We start from the raw sequence: 21,441 nt of genomic DNA, 5'->3' as shown, positions 1-21,441 counted from the left end.
GTTTATTTAGGGCACACACACAATCCCATACTAGCTTAGAATTGACAGAATTGAGTGCTTTAAGCTCTGCCTACTATCTGTGAAGATGGCAACTGAATGGAACGTTCTCTCCTGCCTTTTGATTTATTCCACGCAGTGATGAATTGCCGTTATTTTCGCCTGGTAAGCTGTGGTATCCTTAGATTGACTTACCGGGAAATGTGTCTCTTAATTTGCCCCTATTATGCCGGCTTGCACAGCTTCCGATGTTTTTGAGCTATTAGTGTACCAGGTTAAAAGATTTTAACGAGAACAACATGAATGTAGTATTGGAACTGTTTAATAAGATATACGATACTGGTCAAATTCCATCGGACTGGTTGAAATCTACATTTGTGCCCCTTCCCAAGAAATCGAATTCTAAGACGTGTAGCGAATATCGCCTTATAAGTTTAATGAGTCACACCTTTAAAGTATTCTTGCGTATTATCCATTCCAGAATACGAGCAAGATTAGAACACAGCATAAGTAAAACACAGTTCGGTTTTAGATGCGGTTTTGGAACTCGAGAGCCCCTATTTGCAATACAAGTCTTGATTAAAAAATGCCTGGATCAACAGAAAGATGTTTACGCCTGTTTTATTGACTATGAGAAAGCATTCGATACTATCAAACATGACAAACTCATAGAACTATTACATCTTTCAGGACTTGACACTAAGGACATCCAGATTATAAAAAATCTATATTGGAATCAAACAGCCCACATAAAGAATGGACATATGGTGAGTGAAAACATAACCATTTCTAAAGGGGTTAGACATGGCTGTATTCTTTCGCCACTGCTTTTCAACCTGTACACGGAACAAATATTTCTAGAGGCACTGGAAGAGTACAATGAGGGCATCAAGAATAATGGCGTACCAATAAGTAATTTTAGATATGCAGATGATACTGTCATACTGGCCGATAACATCGAAGATTTACAGATGATGCTAAATAGAGTAAATACAACTGGCAACCGATTTGGACTGAAGATCAATAGAAAGAAAACTAAATTTATGGTAATCAGTAAAAAGAACATTCAACATATCGACCTGAATATTGAAGCCGAACGTATTGAAAGAGTACACCGATTTAAATATCTGGGATATACAGTAAATGATAAGTGGGACCCAGACGTAGAGATTAGGATCCGAATTGAAATAGCAAGATCCAAATTCATAAAAATGAGAAAGCTCTTAAGCAACCGCAACCTAAGCGTTAACCTCCGATGGCGCGCCACGAGATGCTACGTACTCTCTACGCTACTTTACGGAGTAGAAGGGTGGACGTTAACAGCAGCAACTATAAAGAAGTTAGCGGCTCTAGAAATGTGGCTGTATCGACGCATACTGAGAATACCTTGGACAGACAGAGTGACCAGCACAGAGGTATTGAGACGAATGGGTAAAGAGGTGGAATTGTTAACAACTGTTAAAAGGAGGAAAACGTCATACCTGGGCCATGTGTTCCGTAATGATAAGTACAGTCTGCTACAGCTTATCGTGGAAGCCAAGATTGGAGGTAGAAGAGGTTTGGGCAGAAAGAAGAAATCCTGGCTGAGAAACTAGAGAAAATGGTTTCAAATACCAGAGGCTGCGAACATAATACATGCGGCACAAAACAGAGAAACCTATCGTTTGATGGTCGCCAACCTTCGGTAGAAGACGGCACATAAAGAAGAAGTGTACCAGGTAGCCGCAGCTTGTATGGGTACACCTTCTTTACAGTCTTAACTGCCTGGTAAACTATCCCTATTATAGGGATAAAATCAAAATGATGTCGCTTGATACTACATTTTAAGATTAATTTTTGATTATGGTTGATAATGAAAATTTGTAAATAAGGATTACTTTTATTGAACCCGTTGCACTGTCCTAATAAATTTTGAATTCTGCTTTAAGTAGAGGTTCATTTTTTACAAATATATAAATGTTGTTGTTTTTTATTTGAAGCATCATTTACTTTCGTTTGACTATATTTTTATAATAGATCTGGTTTCCATTTTTTATTTCGGTCTGATATTTTTTTATTTGGCACCTGTCTTTCCTCATTTTAAAAAGCACAAAGTTTATTGACAAATTAAAAAAACTACAAGCTCTCCAACGTCTTCTGAAACCTGCAGAGACTATTATATTTAAATAATTTTTCTTATGCGAGAATACCGGTGTTGTAAATTGCTTGGCAAATGAAATTTAAGAAGCCCTTGGGAAAATAAAAAGTAGGAGAAGAAAATACTTCACTTCCTAAAAATTTGGAATATCATTAAAATCTGAATATTTTCACTTCATTGTACAAGTGGAGTTACCGAAAGTTTAACTCAGCTGAAAAGTGATCTCCTTCCTTTTTGAAAGATCTGAGTAAGTAAAAAATTATACGGCGAGTAACTGATTTAGAAAGTTTTATATCATCCGAATAAGCTGAATTTTTCTCGACATTTTATTTCAGAACTTTTAAAGTAAAGAAACATGTAAGTCGAAAAGTTTTTGGAAATGCATCTTTACCGGCGTTTTAGCAATCAATGAAGTTTTTTTCAATGACTGCTAAGGTGATTTATTATCTGATATAGAGAACAAATAAGACAAACTCTATCATTGCTCATTTATAAAAATGTGTACAAAGAAATGGAATTTCTAATAATAATCTTTTTATTTGGAGTTGCATGTTATGCCTTGTACTTGATAAGACTCAGAATGAGGTTTGTCATCACTTACTTCACTTGTGTAAAGGCTTGGTAGAGCCTTTCGCACATTTCGATAACATGATCAATGCGATCTGTTATCAGGACTATGTCGTCCGCGAACTTGAGTTGACTAGGTTGTTCTCCATTTATGTTTATGCCCTTTTAGTCTAGGTTTGCACGCTTACACATGTATTCCAATAATGTTGTGAACAGTTTTGGCGAAATGGTATCACCCTGACGAACTCCACGCTGAATGTTGAACTTGTGTGTACCTTCATGGAATCTGACGACGCATGCCGTAGCATTATCATAGATATTTTTGATGATAGTGGTGTAGCGGTGATCTATTCGGCGTTCTTTTAAAGCTTCTAGCCTTTTCTGGTGGTTTACTGTGTCGTGTCTCTTACATTATACTGGAAAACACTATTTAGAGTTATACATTATAATAAAAACTATTTATTTGTATTGTAATTCAATTGCAACAAAGCAAAATGTGTTGTGTATTGTGCCTCAGAATTGAATTCTTCAAGTTTTCTTCAATTGATATTAAACATAGAATAGAGGATATTACCTGATCCAGTGTACCTTTTATGTAGTTTTTTATGAGTTGTGATGTCTTTAATATTTTCCTTGATGTCACTTCCTTTAAATTTTGGTGAACTGGTTAAGAGTGGTGCTTGGAACTTTCTATTTCGGATTTGGATTCTTTATTGTTGTTTTGATTCTACAATTCTAACTTCATCCAAAACTCCAAACTTGCTGTTTATATTTGCAAGACCTTATTTCTGTCACTACGTTTCTTAATAGTCCCGTCAATAACCTCTTACATGGCTAATTGGTACTCAATCTCAGATATTTTTTTCTTTTTTCTTTGTTTTTTTTTAGAACTCACATCAAAGATTATTTATGCTTGCTAAGAATTGACCATCAGTAATGTCTTCAGATGGAAAAAAGTATCTGCAAGTCTTCAAGAACACTTTTTCTGTATCTGCAAGATTTTACATGTTGCGAGTAGGCAAATCTACTGTCAGATGCTTTGTTCAAAATGACCAGTTATATCAATGAGTTCTTGTACAAAACCTCATTGACCTGACTGATCGTTTTGATCAAATCATGCCAGAAGGCTCCAAAAGGAGCAATTCAAGTTTCCCAATATTTTTTAAAAGGCCTTAGTCATAGTTTGAGGTGTTAAGAGAACATGCCTTTCAGGATCCTCTAGCTCTAGAGCCTGTACAACTTGACAGTAATGTTCATACATAGCTTCGACCGCAGCGAATCTTAGAGACCATCTTGAATTGGTTTTAAATTTGAAAGTCAGTAGCACATATTTTTCGAAAAAATTCCCAATGTGAAGTGCAAGCCGCAATGAAAGAATACGTAGATACTGTTTAAAGTTTCCAAAACATGCTGAGACTCAATAGTAGCAAGCTCAGTTTAATTATTATTATTAACTCATATCAGTAGTAGGAATAGGAGTGTAACATTTTATTTCAGAATAGTGAGTTACGTTAATTTTTGTGTCCCATAATGAAGATATTACTTTGGTATATCCTTGTCGGACCATGCGTACACATATGTGTACAAATTAAAGAAAGTTCATATTTTTTAGTATAGGGTTATAAATTTAAATTTTGCTCCTTGCACATACTGTTCCTTGAAGCACATGTATTAAATATCTCTATGTAAGGGATACTTTAAAATTATAGCAGTACTTGGCCATTAGTTGAGCTAATTTATATTTATATTTATACACCTTTGAGGCAGTTGGGTCTTTAAAATTAACTTTTATTTTTTTCATTTTAAATTTTAAACAGCTAATGCATCTGACAGTGATATCAATTATATTACAAGTTCAAGTGAGGATTCTGATGAAACTAGTGGTGCCCAATATCAAACATTCATTATTCATATCCGGTATTGAACAGTATATTTTTATCACCCCGCACATCACACGAGCCAGTTTGTTATCATATTTAAACATGTGCGGATTATTTAATTTGCTTAATTGTAGCAATTTATAAACAATATTTTGGCCACTGACATTAAATTAGCTGACTAAGTATAAACCTTTGTTCTCTGGTGTGACCCAATTCATGTTGCCAAAAAGAAATACTACATTTTAAAATAATTCTCAAGAATCACTTCAACCAGGCAAGATGTGCCTTTAACTTCAGTCAATATGTAGCATCATAGAGTCTTTAACTAAATCGCGTACAAGTCACAAGTCATTACTCAAAGTTCTCCCGGGGTAACTACCCTTAGTGTCGGTCTTATAAATAAAATCTCGCATTACTAGTTGGTGTTTTCATTATCTGAAGAGCAGCCTCCACTGAGCCTAGAATTATACAAGTGGAGAAAAGGACAATGATAATGATAGTGACAGTGAAAGAAATAGCAATTGAATAACCTTTAATGAGCTTTTTCTTAACTCTTCAGTTATAAAAAATGCACCTAATCAAAGAGGTCGACGTGCAGGTAGAAGAGGCATTCGTAGATCATCTAGTAGAAGAGACTTATAACAACGATGTGTCAATAAAAACTGACAGAAAGATAATGAGTCAATTATAAACTTTCGCCTTTTTACTCCAAACGAGAAAGATAAAATAAGAAGGGTTGATTTAAACAATAGAATAACATCAAATCTATCTATCGGAGTTACCCTAAAACAAGAAATTGGCCAGTAAGAGCCATTGAACATTTTTTTGGCTCTACTTCAGTGAATGCTTGGCTTCAATACAAAATGGACTTAAAAAAAAGATTGCCTAAACAGAATATGTTAGACTTATATGCCTTCAAACTGGCAATAGGAGACTTTTTGGTTTTAGACAACAAATAAACTTTATTTAGCGAAAAATCTTTTCTTTTTGTTACCTCTAATAAAATGACGAGCAAAATTTACACAAATTGATATACTGTTGTGTGAACCTGACGGTTACATATGTAGGTACCTACATATTTTTTTTCACCTACCTACATATGTTTTTTTTAATCTCCTTTAAGAAAAAAAGCACGGAAAATATTATTTCGATAACATATTTGGACTATTTCATTTAGACCATGTCATTTAGACCAGAAATTCATAAAATAACAATCTGCCTAATTTGGCATAAGCTTGCGTATGACGAGGATATATCGTCAACGTAATAAAGCTGGTAAATTTTGCAACAAAATTAAATAAAATCAAATAATATCGATTATTATAAAAAATTAAAAAACTTATTATTTTTTATAAACTGTTCAAATTTTGCCGCTCCCTGAAATCTTCCTTCCGGGGCACGTGAACCACCTTAGTTCCGGGTCGGCTACTACAGGGTGCAAGACAGGGCCAAATTAAGTTAATTCTCAGTCCTGCTGAAATATAAAAAATATTGAAAAATAAATGAGGAAAGTCGAAAAGTCCCAGATACAAAATCCATTATTAAAAATAATAATAGATAATTATTTAGATCTGAAGCGTTCCTTATTAGAACCTTTTTCTGTAACATCCTAGATCTCTGATTTTTTACAATTTATAAGACATGGAGACGACGAATGTAGAAAGCGAAAAGGATTCTACAATATGTAATCACTTTCCGCTTTCATTCGTCTAGGAAAAGGTAGGGAAAATGGTTCTTAGTACTCACAATCTGAATAAATATATAGAAGTGAAGTGAAAGACAATTTATGTTTCATTCCGATTCAGAGGCGAAGCGCCACAATAAATATTGTTACGATAGTTTATAGACCGAAATAATGAATATACATCCTATCTCAGAGAATACACAATATACTTTACTAATTTGATGTTATTTATAAATGAAACTTGTTTGGCCAAAAAAGGCTTATTTACTTTTGTAGTTTGTGACCTGTCGGACACAACATTAATATAATAAGGCAAAACAAAAACTAAATGGATACAGCATTTATTATTTACAAGGTCCATTGTAATATTGCCAGGGGTAATATTGCCTGATATTCTCTCGGGAGCGCAGTCTAAACAGTTTTTGCAATGATGATATTGACACTGTTGATTTTAAATCAGCGCTTGTTAACATATCAATTACGATTTCAATATCCGTAATGGATACCAATGAGTGGAGTCTGCTTTACTAAATTCTACATATGGGTGTAGAGATGAGTGGAGTCTAATGAGTTATTATAGGAATCACATTGCAGAGTGAATCAAAGAGTACACCAAAATAAAAAAGAGCATTACGGTCAGAAATGTTAGAAGGGAACGCTTAAGGGAGGGAATAGATTAGTGCCGATTTAAATATAAGCTTCAGAATTTGTATACAGCAACATATGGTAATGTGTCAAAGGCAAGCTCAAAATCGACAAAAAGCAGCTATAAGTATGTCTTTCATTCGACCGATTATTCCGGTATAACCGTCACAGTAATCGTGTGGTCTATGCAAGAAGATTCTGATCTAAAGCGTACTTGATTGGCTCGAAATGCAACTGTAATTGTTAATATTTTTAGTATGCTGATCGCGGGACTTTTATTTATGATGATAAGCAAGGTTATGTTTTTCGAGTTTCTGCACAGTGTGAAGCCATTTTCCCCAAGCTGCAGACAGGGGTTGTGAATTGCAACTTTTTAGAATTCCCTCTTGTCTTCACTGCAGCATCCATCTGGCTTGCAATTTTTAGAAGCCCTGGAGGTGTTACCACGGAAATGGACCAATAAATTTTCAATTTTAAAATCTTTTAGTAATATTTTTAATATCTTTCAATATTATTAATGTTGCTATCGAAGATTTAATGGAAGAAAGACGTCAGCATAAAAACAAAGATAATCAGATGTACAAAAATGTGGATAAACAAATAAAATCCAAAACTAAGCAGGCTAAAGAAGAGTGGTTAAAAGAGCAATGCGCAGAAATAGAAGAACACCAGAAAAGACATGATAATTTTAACACACATGAAAAAATTAGGGAATTAACTCAGAACAACAGAAAAAGGAAACCGGGAATACTAAAAGATACAGATGGGAAACTTGTGTTGAGTACTAACGAAAAATTAAAGAGATGGACAGAATACATAAATGAATTGTTCAAAGACAATAGAACAGAGCAGATGGAAGTCGAAGTAAAAGATGATACGGTTTTGAAGATATTAAAAGAAGAAATTAAATCGGCATTAAAAAACAGCAAAAATGGTAAAGCAGTAGGTCCAGACCAAATCCCAGTAGAAAGCTTAAAATGCATAAATGATGAAACCTAGATATTATCGTAGACTTGCTTAACACAGTGTACAAAACAGGAAACATACCAAAACAATGGTTACTCTCAACCTTTTGTGCTATCCCTAAAAATACAAACGCTAAAGATTACAACGAATACCGAACAGTATCATTAATAAGTCACATTCTCAAATTATTCTTGAAAATAATACATGGTCGTATAAATAAAAAACTAGAAGAAGGAATAGATGATAGTCAGTTTGGGTTCAGAAACTGACTAGGAACCAGCGAGGCGTTATTTGCTTTTAATGTGTTGGCTCAAAGATGCATGGACATGAATGTGGATGTGCATGTTTGTTAAGTTGATTTTGAGAAAGCTTTTGACAAAGTAAGACATGAAAAATTAGTCCAAATTTTAAAGACAAAAAATATAGACAAAAGGGACTTACGAATAATAACAAACCTTTACTGGAATCAAAGAGCACAAATTGTAATAGATAACGAACCCAGTCCAGAAATTGAAATCAGGAGAGGAGTTCGGCAGGGATGTATTATGTCTGCATTACTCTTTAATGCATATAATGAAGCCATTTTTGAAGAAGCATTGCTATCTCAAAGTGAAGGAATAATAATTAACGGAAGATCTATTAACAACATAAGATATGCAGATGACACCGTGATTATGGCAAGCTCTGCTGAACAACTTCAACTACTACTAAACAAAACAAGCAATTTCTGTGTAGAATATGGACTAAAAGTGATTATAAAAAAGACCAAATACATGATAATAAAAAAGAAAACAAACATACAAACAAGCATACATTTGGGGAAAGGACCGATAGAAAGGGTTGATAAATACAAATATCTAGGAACATGAATTTCAGAGAAAAATGATAAAACAACAGAAATAAGGGCCAGGATAGAAATAGCAAGAAATGCGTTTGTAAAAATGAAAACAGTTCTCTGCAACAAAGACCTTAGCTTAAAACTGAGAGTAAGAGCTTTGAGATGCTACGTGTTCTCGATACTAAAATATGGACTTGAAAGCTGAACATTAAAGCAAGAACACATCAATAAGCTACAGTCATTTGAAATGTGGTGTTACAGAAGGATGCTTAGAATAGCATGGACATAGAGGAAAACGAACACGGAAGTACTGCGAGAAATGGGTAAAGAATGCGAAAAAATAAACATAATAAAAATAAGAAAGTTACAGTATCTGGGACACGTAATGAGGGGACCGCGATATGAAATGCTAAGACTGATAATACAGGGAAAGATAAGAGGCGGAATGAATATAGGAAGAAGGAGAGTGTCATGGTTAAAGAATTTAAGGGACTGGTTTAGATGCAGTTCCATAGAACTCTTTAGAGCAGCGGTGGATAGATTAAAGATATTGATGATGATATCCAACCTCCGATTAGGAAACGGCACTTAAAGAAAAAGAATGTTGCTATTAGGATTGAAAACTTTACCTTTAAGTTGCCAGATGACGTTAGTCACCTACTCCATACAGGTCAGTTGCAATGCTGGAATAAACTTTCATGGTTTGGTCACTTCGAGCAGAGAGCAGCAGGCCTACGGCTCTCCGATGATGACTCCAATAAGAGTCGAAAATCGTCGATTCAGAATGCTGGACTGCGCTCCCTGTTCTAAGTGAAAAATATGATTGTTTTGCCTTCGCATTGCAACTGAATAAAAACGTATACATTTTTATTTTATATTAGTATTACTCCTACAGAGCAACTAGGTTCATTTTTCGTTGGAATTTTGACAAGCTGCAGACGGGGGTTGTGAATTGCAACTTTTTAGAATTCCCTCTTGTCTTCACTGCAGTATCCATCTGGCTTGCAAATTTTAGAAGCCATGGAGGTGTTACCAGGGAAATGGACCAATAAGTTTTCAATTTAAAAATCTTTTAATAATATTTTTAATATTTTTTAATATTATTAATGTTGCTATTTGGATTTAAGAGGAAAGAGTAGCAATCAACAGGTAGCGAAAACGCGTTCCAAGATTGCGGCTGTAATTTTGAATATTTTTTCGAGATATTTGGCACACGTATTTGTAATATAATAAAGAATGGTGGTACAGAGCCCAATTTGAAAAATATATTTTACTGTAATTAAATACAATATTAAAAAAACGAGCCTGTACCGCCATTAAGAAGAACAAAAAATACACTTTCTTCAAATAAACTCTTTTATCCGATGCCTAGATTTTGTGTCATTTTGGAACTACTAATGAAATAAAAAATTTTAGTACTTCCAAAATGACACAAAATCTATAGGTCTGGATCCCGCGTATGAAAAAAAAGTTGATTAATAGCAAGCTGAAAATTTGTTAATAGCTTAAGGGTGTCTAGTCGGATAAACTTTGATATATGGGAACACTGAAACAGGGGCAGTTTTAATTGTGGAACAGGTTAAAAATTTGGAACGGTCACACCACGAAAACGGCTCATTTATTTTGTCCGACAGAACAGACTTAAACTCTCCGAACAGAGATTAAACTCTCATGCAAAAATCAGACTGCTATTTATCACCTGTCATAATTCCTGTCATTTGACATATTCTACATGTTCCACTCATTAAAACGCCCATCTGGTGATAAATAGCAGTCTGATTTTTGCATGAGAGTTTAATCTCTGTTCGGAGAGTTTAAGTCTGTTCTGTCGGACAAAATACATGTGCCGTTTTCGTGGTGTGACCGTTCCAAATTTTTAACCTGTTCCACAATTAAAACTGCCCCTGTTCCAGTGTTCCCATATATCAAAGTTTATCCGACTAGACACCCTTAAGCTATTAACAAATTTTCAGCTTGCTATTAATCAACTTTTTTTTCATACGCGGGATCCAGACCTACTAGGCATCGGATAAAAAAGTATATTTGAAGAAAGTGTATTTTTTTGTTTTTCTTAATGGCGGTACAGGCTCGTTTTTTAATATTTTATTTAATTACAGATTAATTTCCACATATTACTATATTTTTCAAATTGGGCTCTGTACCGCCATTCTTTATTATATTACGAATAGATGTGCCAAATATCTCGAAAAATATTTAAAATTACAGCCGCAATCTTGGAACACGTTTTTGCTACCTGTTGATCGCTACTGTTTCCTCTTAAAACTTTACCTTTCAGTTGCCAGATGACGCTAGTCACCTACTCCATACACGTCAGTTGCAATGCGGGGATAAACTTTCATGGTTTGGTCACTTCGAGCAGAGATCAGCAGGCCTCTCCGATGATGACTCCAATAAGAGTCAAAAATCGTCGATTCAGAGTGCTGGACTGCTCTCCATGTTCTAAGTGAATAGAATAGAATAGAATAGAATAGAAATATGCTTTATTGTCACTGAAAATTATAAAACTTTTATGGACAAAGCTTAATTAAAGTCAGAAAAAATAAATAAATAAATAATATCTAACAATAACAATAACAAATAAAATTTTCTGAAATTTGATAAATCGTCATTATAAAAAAAATTATAAATACAAAATATAAGTTAAAAAAGTAAAGAAAAAAAAACAAAATCGATATATTGCAACAATTTATAGAAATTGCAAAGTGAACATACAACAAAGTAAACTATTTATTATTTATAGACATAGGAAGTAATAAGTTTAAGCTGCTGCATGTGACATCCAAATATAGATAAGTTTGGTTACTTGTACCTTGTACCTTGAAAAATAAGATTGTTTTGCCTTCGTATTGCAACTGAATAAAAATGGTATACATTTTCGTTTCATTTTTTTAGGAAGTGTTATAATGTTACCTTTTTTCTAGCCTGTTGCAATGCGGTTTGTTTCCCACACCTCTATGTCTATAAGACGCGGAAGTTCAGTAGTTAAAGGCAAATTAGATATAAATTAGTCAGCAATGTTACCGGATCTACATGTGGGATCTATATATTATAGGTTTTATAAAACCTTAGAGGATTGTGTTGGTAAATGCTTTCGAATTAGAATTGAGTGTTTCGGCTTACTGAGTATTTCGGCTTAGTCTTCCTACATTATTCAAGAAAACAGTGAATTCAAGCTACATAGAAGTAAACTACTGTTAAAAACATAACATATTGATCTGGAAGTCTTTTCCTGATCAAGTAGTCTTCAGATTTTCTGCTGAAATTGTGACCACTAGTGATTGTTTGGAGATCGGGAAGATGGAGCAGAGAATATGGGTCTAGCAAATTACAAATGGAACAAGGAGTGATATAGACTTAGCGGTCGCCAAGGTCTTGAAAATTTCAAGACCTTCTCTTGATTTTGTCTTGGATTCAAGACAATAAATTTTATCTCAATACCAAGGTTTCCTCGCAAGAAAACAAGATATCTTGAAATATCTTTACTTATAATGAAAATTATAAAACGTATTTCTTTGTGAAAAAGATTATTTTTAACAATATTTTAACATACCATAATATATTTTGTTGAAATTTTTAACAATTTTTGTTGTAATCCTGTTGAAAATAAAATTAAGTGGTAAAGATGAGTGGCATCTAATGAACTGTTATAGGACAATACAAAAAGAATAAAAGATTGCATCAAAATAAAAAATCTCATTATGGTTAGAAATGTTAGAAGAAAGGCTTAAGGGAGAGAATAGATTAGTGCCGATTTAAACATGTTCTATAGAGCTCAGATGTGTAACCAGGATGATCCTAAGGGGGGGGGGTTACATCTACTTAAAGGTCTCTGGAGGGTATGGAATAATAATGGTGTTAAGCGTATAGAACTCAAAGTAAATAAAAAAGGAGGGGGTTATAACCCCCAAAACTACCCCCTGGTTACGCCTATGATAGAGCTTCAGAATTTTTATACAGCAGCATATGATGAGCAGTCAAAGGCACCCTGAAAATCGACAAAAATCAGCTTTAGGTATCTATGTCTTCTATTCAACAAAATATTCCATTACATATAACCCTCACAGTATTGGTGTGGTCTATGAAGGAAGATTCTGGTCTATAGCCTACTTGATCGGCTCGAAATGAAACTTTAATTGTTGATGTTTTTAGTAACGTGATCTCGGGAATTTTATTTATAATGGTAAGCAAGATTATGTCTTTCCAGTTTCTGCACAGTCTGAGTTCGTCTTTTTAGGAAGTTTTATAATGTTACCTTTTTTGTAGCCTTCTGCCATGCGGTTTGTTTCTCACACATCTATGTCTATGAGAAGCAGAAGTTCAGTAGTTAAATGCACATCAGATATAAATTCGTCAGCAATGTTATCGGATCTACATATTATAGGTTTTATTAAACCTTAGAATATTGTGTTGGTAAATGCTTTTGAATTAGAACTCACTATTTAGGCTTATTCTTCCTACATTAATCAAGAAAACACTGAATTTAAGCTACAATATACTACTGTTAACAACACAACATATTGATCCGGAAGTTGTTTTGTTCCTAGTCATGTAGTCTTCAGAAGAGAATATGGGCCTCACAAAGCCCGAATGGAACAAGGAATGAAATAGATTATATTATGTTATGGAACGATAGGAAAGTAACATTAAATACAGCAGTGTTAAACACGATAAACACAGCTAAGAGATCAGAAAATGCTAAAAACACGAATAAGAATTAACACCAAAACATAAAGAAGGAAACTTATGACCTCCAGGCAAAACTATTAAATATATACAGAAAAAATCAAATCACAACATCAACGTTAAAAAGGGAATCATTAAATCCTTATATAATAGAGCCAAAATTACTTGTTCTAACGAAAATTCATTCTTAGAAGAAAAACAATTGTTAACATCTGTTTTATTAAAAATGATTATCCTTTATCATTTATAAATAGGGAATTGTCAAGATTGGATCTAATGGAACAGAACAACTTAGAACGGGATCCTATAGCATTCACAAGAAATAATACCAGGAAAATATCATATATAAAAGTACTATCCGAGAAACTTATTAGGAAATAAATTCAACATTTCAACAACATTCAAAACAACAAACACGTTGAGAAATATTCTATCTAAAACTAAACCTAACAGTGAACAAGAAAGAACAAAGAATTCTATTTATAAAATACCTTGTGAATGCGAAAAATTTTATTTATGTAAAACATCAAGACCATTAAACGTTAGAATAAGTAAACATCAGTCTTATATTAAAAATAGAGAATTTGATGGATCTCAAATATGCCAATACGCATGGGATAATGAACATAGAATTTAGTGGAGAGATTCAAGTATATAGTCCTGAAAGAAACAGATAGTAAAAAGAGAAAAGTCAAAGAAGCGGCTCTAATTATGCTAAATGAAACCAATTTTGTCGCAAATTCCTCGGTAGAATGCAGTAGGATGTGGTTACCCATACTAATAGAGGGAGTCAATAGAAAGAAAATACCACGATTAGAAAGTCAATAACATATCGAGTTATTACATATTTTATATTTTAGTATTATTTATATGTACCTACATATTTAGGTCAGACTTTGGTATTAGTTTTGAGAGTAAACTAAAGCAAGACCAAATATTTAAGATGTCGGGATAGTATCACCAGGTTTATTTTCCTGGTTTTATCTCGTGATTTACTATGGAATCTCTAAGGCGAGAATTGTACAGTCACCGTTGCATGTGGTTGTCTTTTTAAATACAGATCACATTTTATGATATTTTTTTGTGACTGATATTCTTGAGTTGGGGTTGATTTCATGTAATCGAATGAACTATCTTTCAGTAAAGTTATCCCAGGAACGCAAGTCATAAATATTGGCAATATCATTTTAAAGTCTTCTACTTTAAAATGTATAATATATGTCTGAATTGCCGATATAAATAAATCATATTAAATAAATTATTACAAGAATTTTTTGCTAAGCAACAACATTTTTGTTTAATTCATTAATATTTTTTGTATTTTGACAACGTCATCCGATTTGGACGTCGAAACGTTAATAAAATCATTTTTTTAGTAAAATTGTGGCTTATTTCCCCTCAAAACTAGTTAATTACAAGGATTCCACAAGAAAATAGCTTCAGCACAACATATACAGAAAAATCGAATACGAAGAGGAATTAACAGAACGTACTGAGCTAATGAAGATAAAGACTCAAACCTTAAAATCCTAAATCAAAAGAGTAGCAAAAGAATCGACATCACGACAAAGATTACTAAATCAGTAACAAAAGAATCGACTCATAATACAAAAGGTAATGTTCAAAAACTCAGCAAGGTAACACAAGATTTAATAAAAAAGAGACAACACCTTTTGCAATACAGAACACTTTTACCGGAGACTGGAAGAAGAAAACAAGCGAAGGTGGAAGTACGAGTATAATTGTAAATTAATTATTACTGATGAAAACGAGGAAATTACTGAAATTCAAAAAATTGCCATATCTTAAATAACTACTACCAACCATTATACGAGTCAAAAGCAAAACCACCACCACGTAAATACGAAAAAAACCGAAAACTGTTAAAAAATGTCAGGTCTGAAGGCATACCAGATATATCAGAGGACGAAATAAGAAACGCAATGAGCACTATCTTTATGAGCACTATATGCAAAATAAAAACACACTTCAGCTAAAGATGGAATAGTATTAGAACTATTAGAAATGATAAAGTCAAATCACAAAAATGCTAAAAATTATATTTAACAAATGTTTACAAATAGGTGAACTACCCACAGCTTGGTAAAATGCCCTTATAATACTGATATTTACAAAGCGAAATAAATCTAAATTAGGAAACTATAGACCTATGAGCCTGCTGTAAGTTTTGTATAAGCTGTTTGTGAAGACAGATCAATTATTGCGACTAACAAATAAACAGCTATCAGCCTCGGGAACAGGGAACAGGCAGGATTTAGAAAATATTCTAGCACCAAAGAGCAAACAAGTAATAAGAACACTGATAGAAAAATCAAACGAATGCAATATAACACTCTCGATAGCTATGGTAGCTTACGAGAAGGCATTTGACTCAATAGAAGTTTGGGCAGTCCTTAATGCCTTAAGCAACAACATAGTTGTTGACAGATACCAAAACATTAAGTATGGTATTAGTCCAAGAAATGGCGTCAAATTTGACCGGATCAATTTGGCATGGCTGTTTTTTTATACATATATCAGTTGTTACAAAGTTTATTAATAAATGATGTGTAAGCAGGCCCAAAACCAAATGAAAAAAGACACTGTAATAAAAAATAACTTTACATAATAACACGTGTTTATTATTTATACGACACAATATAAAAAGGTATTATAAAAACAATTATGTTTCTAATAAAAATGTCAACTTTAAAAACTAAAAGGATTTTCGATGCCGGGAATCGAACTCGAGACTCCTGGGTGAAAGCCAGGTATCCTAGCGACTAGACCATATGAATGTGATTCACGATGTGAGGCATAGAGACCAATATTTGACATAATATAAGTTTTAGGGTTTTTGTCATCTACTTTCATAGGTATTACTTTTTCTTGTCTAAAAGTCCCGAAATCACGCCAGGTGACAGACATTTTCGTTATCAAACAAGTATGTACTAACCACCAATATAAATTCATAGAATCCATGCCAAAATCACCGTAAAAATGTGACACTACCTTCCAGACTATATGACATATATGTACGATAATGCAATATCTCAAACAAAAACAGATGAGAAAATAGAAAATATAAAATTACAAAAAGGGGTTACATAAGGACATTTTGTCTCACCAAAACTATTTACTTTTGCTCTAGTCTATAAGATATATTATGTTTCGAACTTTGGAATGTGCAAATAAGAGAGTGGCGATAGACGGTGAAAACCTGAACCATCTGACGTTTTCCGATGATGTTACGCTAATAGCAAAAGACAGAGAAGAATTTCACTAAATGTTACCTAAATACAAAAATCAAAGGAAATAGGATTAAAAATAAATCTAGCAAAAACTAAATATCTAACCAACGAACCTCTAGATATATAGTTGAGTCCGAGAATCTTTACCCGTGCGTCATCATTTAAAGCATACGAAATAAGTCGATGAGAAATCGGAAATTGAAATTTGCTAAATGCAACAGCAAGTCACTTACTGTCACTTGCTGTTGCGTTTAGTAAATTTCAATTTCCGACTTATCATCGACTTATTTCGGATGCTTTAAATGATGACGCACGGGTAAATATTCCCGGACTCAACTGTAACTGAGGATATAACTCTGGGCAATAATTAGGTATATAGGAAAGGTTGAGTCGTTTTATATACTTAGGACAAAAAATCGAACTGTCGAAACTTAACCAAAGGCTGATTTAAATAGAAGATGTTCTTTAGCATGGGCAGAATTTGGCCGATAACAGTATTCAAATCAAACTTATCAAATATGTATTTTAAACACCAAAACCCTCGATCATTACGTACTGCCTGTTCTGACATATGGAAGTGAATGAGAGTTTGAATCAAGAAATTGTATAATGATAATACTTTTGTTTTGTCACCTGAAGGGCGTAGGTGCAAAATTTCGGCTCCAATGATTTTTAAATGCATTCATTTTTTTCGAATCTTGAGAAAACTAATAAATATTTTTAAAAAACTCAAACGTAGAATGATAGCTTACATTATTACCGAGGGCCGAAAGTCCTTTAGAATAAGCAAAAAGTTTCTTTTGAATGAAATATTGAAAATTAAATATCACACTAAATTTTTTCTTTTCTTTTTCACCCCTGTGAAAACTTATTAAAATAAACATTATAGAAGGTGTCAGGGACTTTCAGCCCTCGGTAATAACGTAATCTTTCATTCTGTGTTTAAATGTTTTAAAAATTTTAAAAAGCATTGGAGCCGAAATTTTGCGCCTACCCCTTTACCTCAAACAAAAATCACTTGAATGAATTGCGTATTAATTGAACCAAAAACTCGCTATGCATATGCATACCCAAACACTGTCAAATGTCAAATAGCTGTACACGGAGTTTTTCAATTAGAAATGGAATCGGTAAAGAGAAGCAGGGGTCAATGCGAGGGAATAGAATCAATAAAAGGAACGATTTAGTCAGCTCTATACGGGTGATAAATTTCAGGTCCCACGAAGATCCGTTATCTGCTGCTAATTTGAATGTTACTGACATAAATAATTGTGGCAGCTGTCAGCAGCAGCCCCAAGCTACAGAGTATTTGTGTAGATGTGAAATTTCAGTCACAATTTATTTTTATATTATGTATTTAAATAAATGACAAATTATTTACTGACTCTAATGTAAAAAATAGCAATATAACTAAACTAAAACCTTATTAGTCCAAGTAATGAAGCTTAAAATAGGTCAAAACCTCGAAATTTTTACAGAATGGATCGATTTGCTTGAACATTTGAGAATAAATAGTGATAAATCCAAGGATCAAAATCTATATGATGCCGAAAGGTGCTCTTACAATGGGAGTGGTTGCCACCCCATCTCGGGGGTGGAAATTTTTTATTATATTTTGACCGCCAAAGTTGATAAAAACATTCATTGTAAGCAAAAAATGTTCCATACATTTTTTGGATAAAATTAATAGTTTTCGTTTTATTCGCTATCGAAAGTGTTAGTTTTATATCTAAACAATCAATGTTTTTAATTAGTTTTCTGTTCATAACTCCAAAAGTTTTCGTTTTATCAAAACAACTTTACTTAACAAAAATGTGCCTTTTGAAAAAATAAACCAAACCGTTTTTTTAATTTTTTTAGGACCAACAGTAATCGAGCTATACTTAATTATATGTTAGCTCTTATTCGTCAAATGCTAAAAATATTGTAGACTCAAAGACAAAAGACGGGAAAACTATGCTTTTTTCGAGGATAACTTGTTTAAACTAATTTAAAGTATTTAAAAATATCTATCTACAGAAATAAAAAAAGTATCTAGCTCAAAAACTGAGTGACTTATACTGAAAAGAATGTCAGTCCCTATTTTCTTGTTCAACGAACAAGTGATTGGAGGCAACCCCCTAATCACCATCCTAATTAAAATTAGTCATTGCGCTTATTTGATCTTCTTTTTTATGTATTATTAATAGGTTCTAGAAGTTTGATTGGCTTAGAATGATTTTTTTAATGGAATTAAAAGCGAATAACGAATTTTTGTAGTTTGGAAGAAAATGGCTTTTTCTTCAGAATAGAAAGATTATTATCAGAGATACGAAAAAATGTTTAAATATGAGATTGTAGCTTGCTTAATTTCTAAGAACTTGATTGGCAAACATTTTTTCTACGGCAAAAATTGAGTGAGCTATTGATAATTAAATCTTGTAATAACATGCAAATACCACCTTTACCAATCCTTTCAATGTCACCTCTTTTTTAACTGAGGATTTTAAAAATATTTAATATTAATAGCCTTAGAGATCTTATAAGAACCTACAAAATTATTTTTTAACAAACTTTCTAGGATAAAAAATAAAAAAATTACGGTTAAAAATCAATATATTTTTTTGAAAAAAAAAGGAGAATTCCAATTGGAAGCATAATAAACTAAGTTAGCAGTATTTTTAGTCATTGAGCTTATTCATTCTTCATAACTTATGTATGATTAATAGATTCTACAAGATTGACTGCCTTAAAATGATTAAGTTAAAAAAAACTGGAGTTTAAAGCAAATAAGGCATTTTTGTAATTTGGTAAAAAATGCCATTTTCTTCAGAATAGGAAGATTAGCATCAGAGATACGAAAAAATATTTAAATATTAAATTGTAGGTTATTTAATTCGCAAAAACTTGGCTAAAAACATAAGTTTGTTTTACGGCAAAAATTGAGTAAATCCTAAATGAAATTGATTTTTTAGATCTAAAACTAACATTTTCGATAGCGAATAAATCGAAAAATATTAATTTTATCAAAAAAATGTATAGAACATTTTTTGCTTAAAATGAATGTTTTTATCAACTTTGGCGGTCAAAATATAATAAAAAAGTTCCACCCCCGAGATGGGGTGGCAACCACCCTTGATTTTGATCCTTGAACTATCCACTACTTATTCTTAAATTTTCAAGCAAATCGATCCATTCTGTAAAAATTGCCAGGTGAAAAGAATCGGTTCCTGGACTATATAGATATGTGTTGGGATTTAACTACAGTTATCTGTAGTCAGAATTTAAAAAAATATCTATTTGATTGAAGTTTCGATTTCAATGCGGAAATAGTTTTCATAAATCCTGAAATTAACAAGTATAAATAAATTATAATTTTTATATGTAGAATTATATTTAATACGGAACAAACTTCTTTTTATTAAATTTAATATTAACTTTTAAAATACAAATAATATAAATCTTTCTATTCGGTAGAAGCGAATGGCCACTTATGAAAGCTGTGAAATAAGCATCTACTAAAAATTGATGCGTATGTATCTGTAATTTTCTAGCTAGCCTATGAGAAACGCTTGCCTTATATATTATTTATAAATGAATTATTGAAAATATACAGAGTGAGTTTATGTATGGAATGCCTCAATTATCTCGGAAGCGGCTTGCACGATTTTCGTAGATTTTGGTAAAGTAAGGATCTTCTAATGCGGCCGATATTATAGTTTACTCTGGGCTAATTAGCCAAATTCATGGAAAAGTTATTTACCAGCAATTTTATTGCTGGAATCGAATTATAAGATCCTATATATTAATAATATAGGTATGCAAAGTCCGCAGATAGTGTGCTACTGTTTTTATAAACAAAATGGCGCCGACAAATCGTATTTTTTTCAATTATTGCTCTATAACTCCGAAAATTTTAACTTTACAACAAAAACACTCAAATAAAAATTCACCCCAATTAAATTCTGCATAGAGATATGTTTTTCCCGATTTGCTCCGACGAAAATTTTCCTCGGAAAATGCGGGTTTTCCCAACAAAATCTCTAATTTTCAAATAAAGTTTTAGGTAAGTAATTATTAATCAATAATTAAATAACTTACTGACATCAAAGCTTTCTTGGTATAGATTTAAATTCCAGAAGCCGGTGAAAATTAAACGAATCTATTAGCAACAATTCAATTGTTTTAACAATTTACGATCGCAATAATAACCAAAATAATCAAGATACATTGATCAAACTTATAAAGATTATAAAGGTGAGATGCTTATTTAGTATTTTATCGACAAAATATAAATTTTTCGTTTTTTTTTTGCATATTCTTTCTAAATTTTGAAAAAAAAATCGTTATAATACGTTGGTCTAATTAGTAAAGTACAAAGAAAGGTTATTTACCTGCAATTTTATTGCTGGAATCGAATATTATGATCCTATGTATTAATAATATAGGTATGCAAAGTCCGCAGATAGTGTGCTACTTTTTTTATTAACAAAATGGCGCCCCCAAATCATGTTTTTTTCAATTATTGGTCTATAACTCCGAAGATTTTAACTTTACGCCAAAAACACTCAAATAAAATTTCACCCCAATTTAATTCTACAGAGAGACTTGTTTTTCCCGATTTGCTCCGACGAAAATTTTCCTCGGAAAATGTGGGTTTTCCCAACAAAACCTCGAATTTTCAAAAAAAATTTTTTAGGCAAGTAATTATTTATCAATAATTAAATAACTTGGTGAAATAAAAGCTTCCTTGGTATAGATTATAACAGCAGAAGCCGGTGAAAATTAAACGA

At 32.6% G+C, this 21,441-nt stretch overlaps 1 protein-coding gene and 1 long non-coding RNA gene across 3 annotated transcripts in view; one reads left to right on the top strand and one right to left on the bottom strand.

Annotated features, from left to right (window-relative positions):
• LOC126892422 (heterogeneous nuclear ribonucleoprotein C) overlaps positions 1-21,441 on the top strand; it is a 2,215,671-nt gene that overhangs the window by 1,269,756 nt on the left and 924,474 nt on the right. The window lies entirely within an intron of this gene.
• Positions 4,850-21,441, bottom strand: part of LOC114332496 (uncharacterized) — a 51,846-nt gene continuing 35,254 nt past the window's right edge. The window contains exons 3-4 of one of the 2 annotated variants that reach the window (XR_007700823.1): positions 11,004-11,174; positions 4,850-6,052 (exon numbers count right to left, since the gene is read on the bottom strand). This is a non-coding gene — a long non-coding RNA (uncharacterized LOC114332496). Of the gene's footprint in view, positions 6,056-11,003; positions 11,175-21,441 lie in introns of both variants that reach the window. The other variant, XR_007700822.1, reaches the window with a different exon arrangement.

This window comes from Diabrotica virgifera, chromosome 9, assembly GCF_917563875.1.
Source record: "Diabrotica virgifera virgifera chromosome 9, PGI_DIABVI_V3a".
Lineage (NCBI taxonomy): Eukaryota > Metazoa > Arthropoda > Insecta > Coleoptera > Chrysomelidae > Diabrotica > Diabrotica virgifera.
Note: the sequence above shows the minus strand (reverse complement) of the source record. Positions and strands in the feature narration are given on the sequence as shown.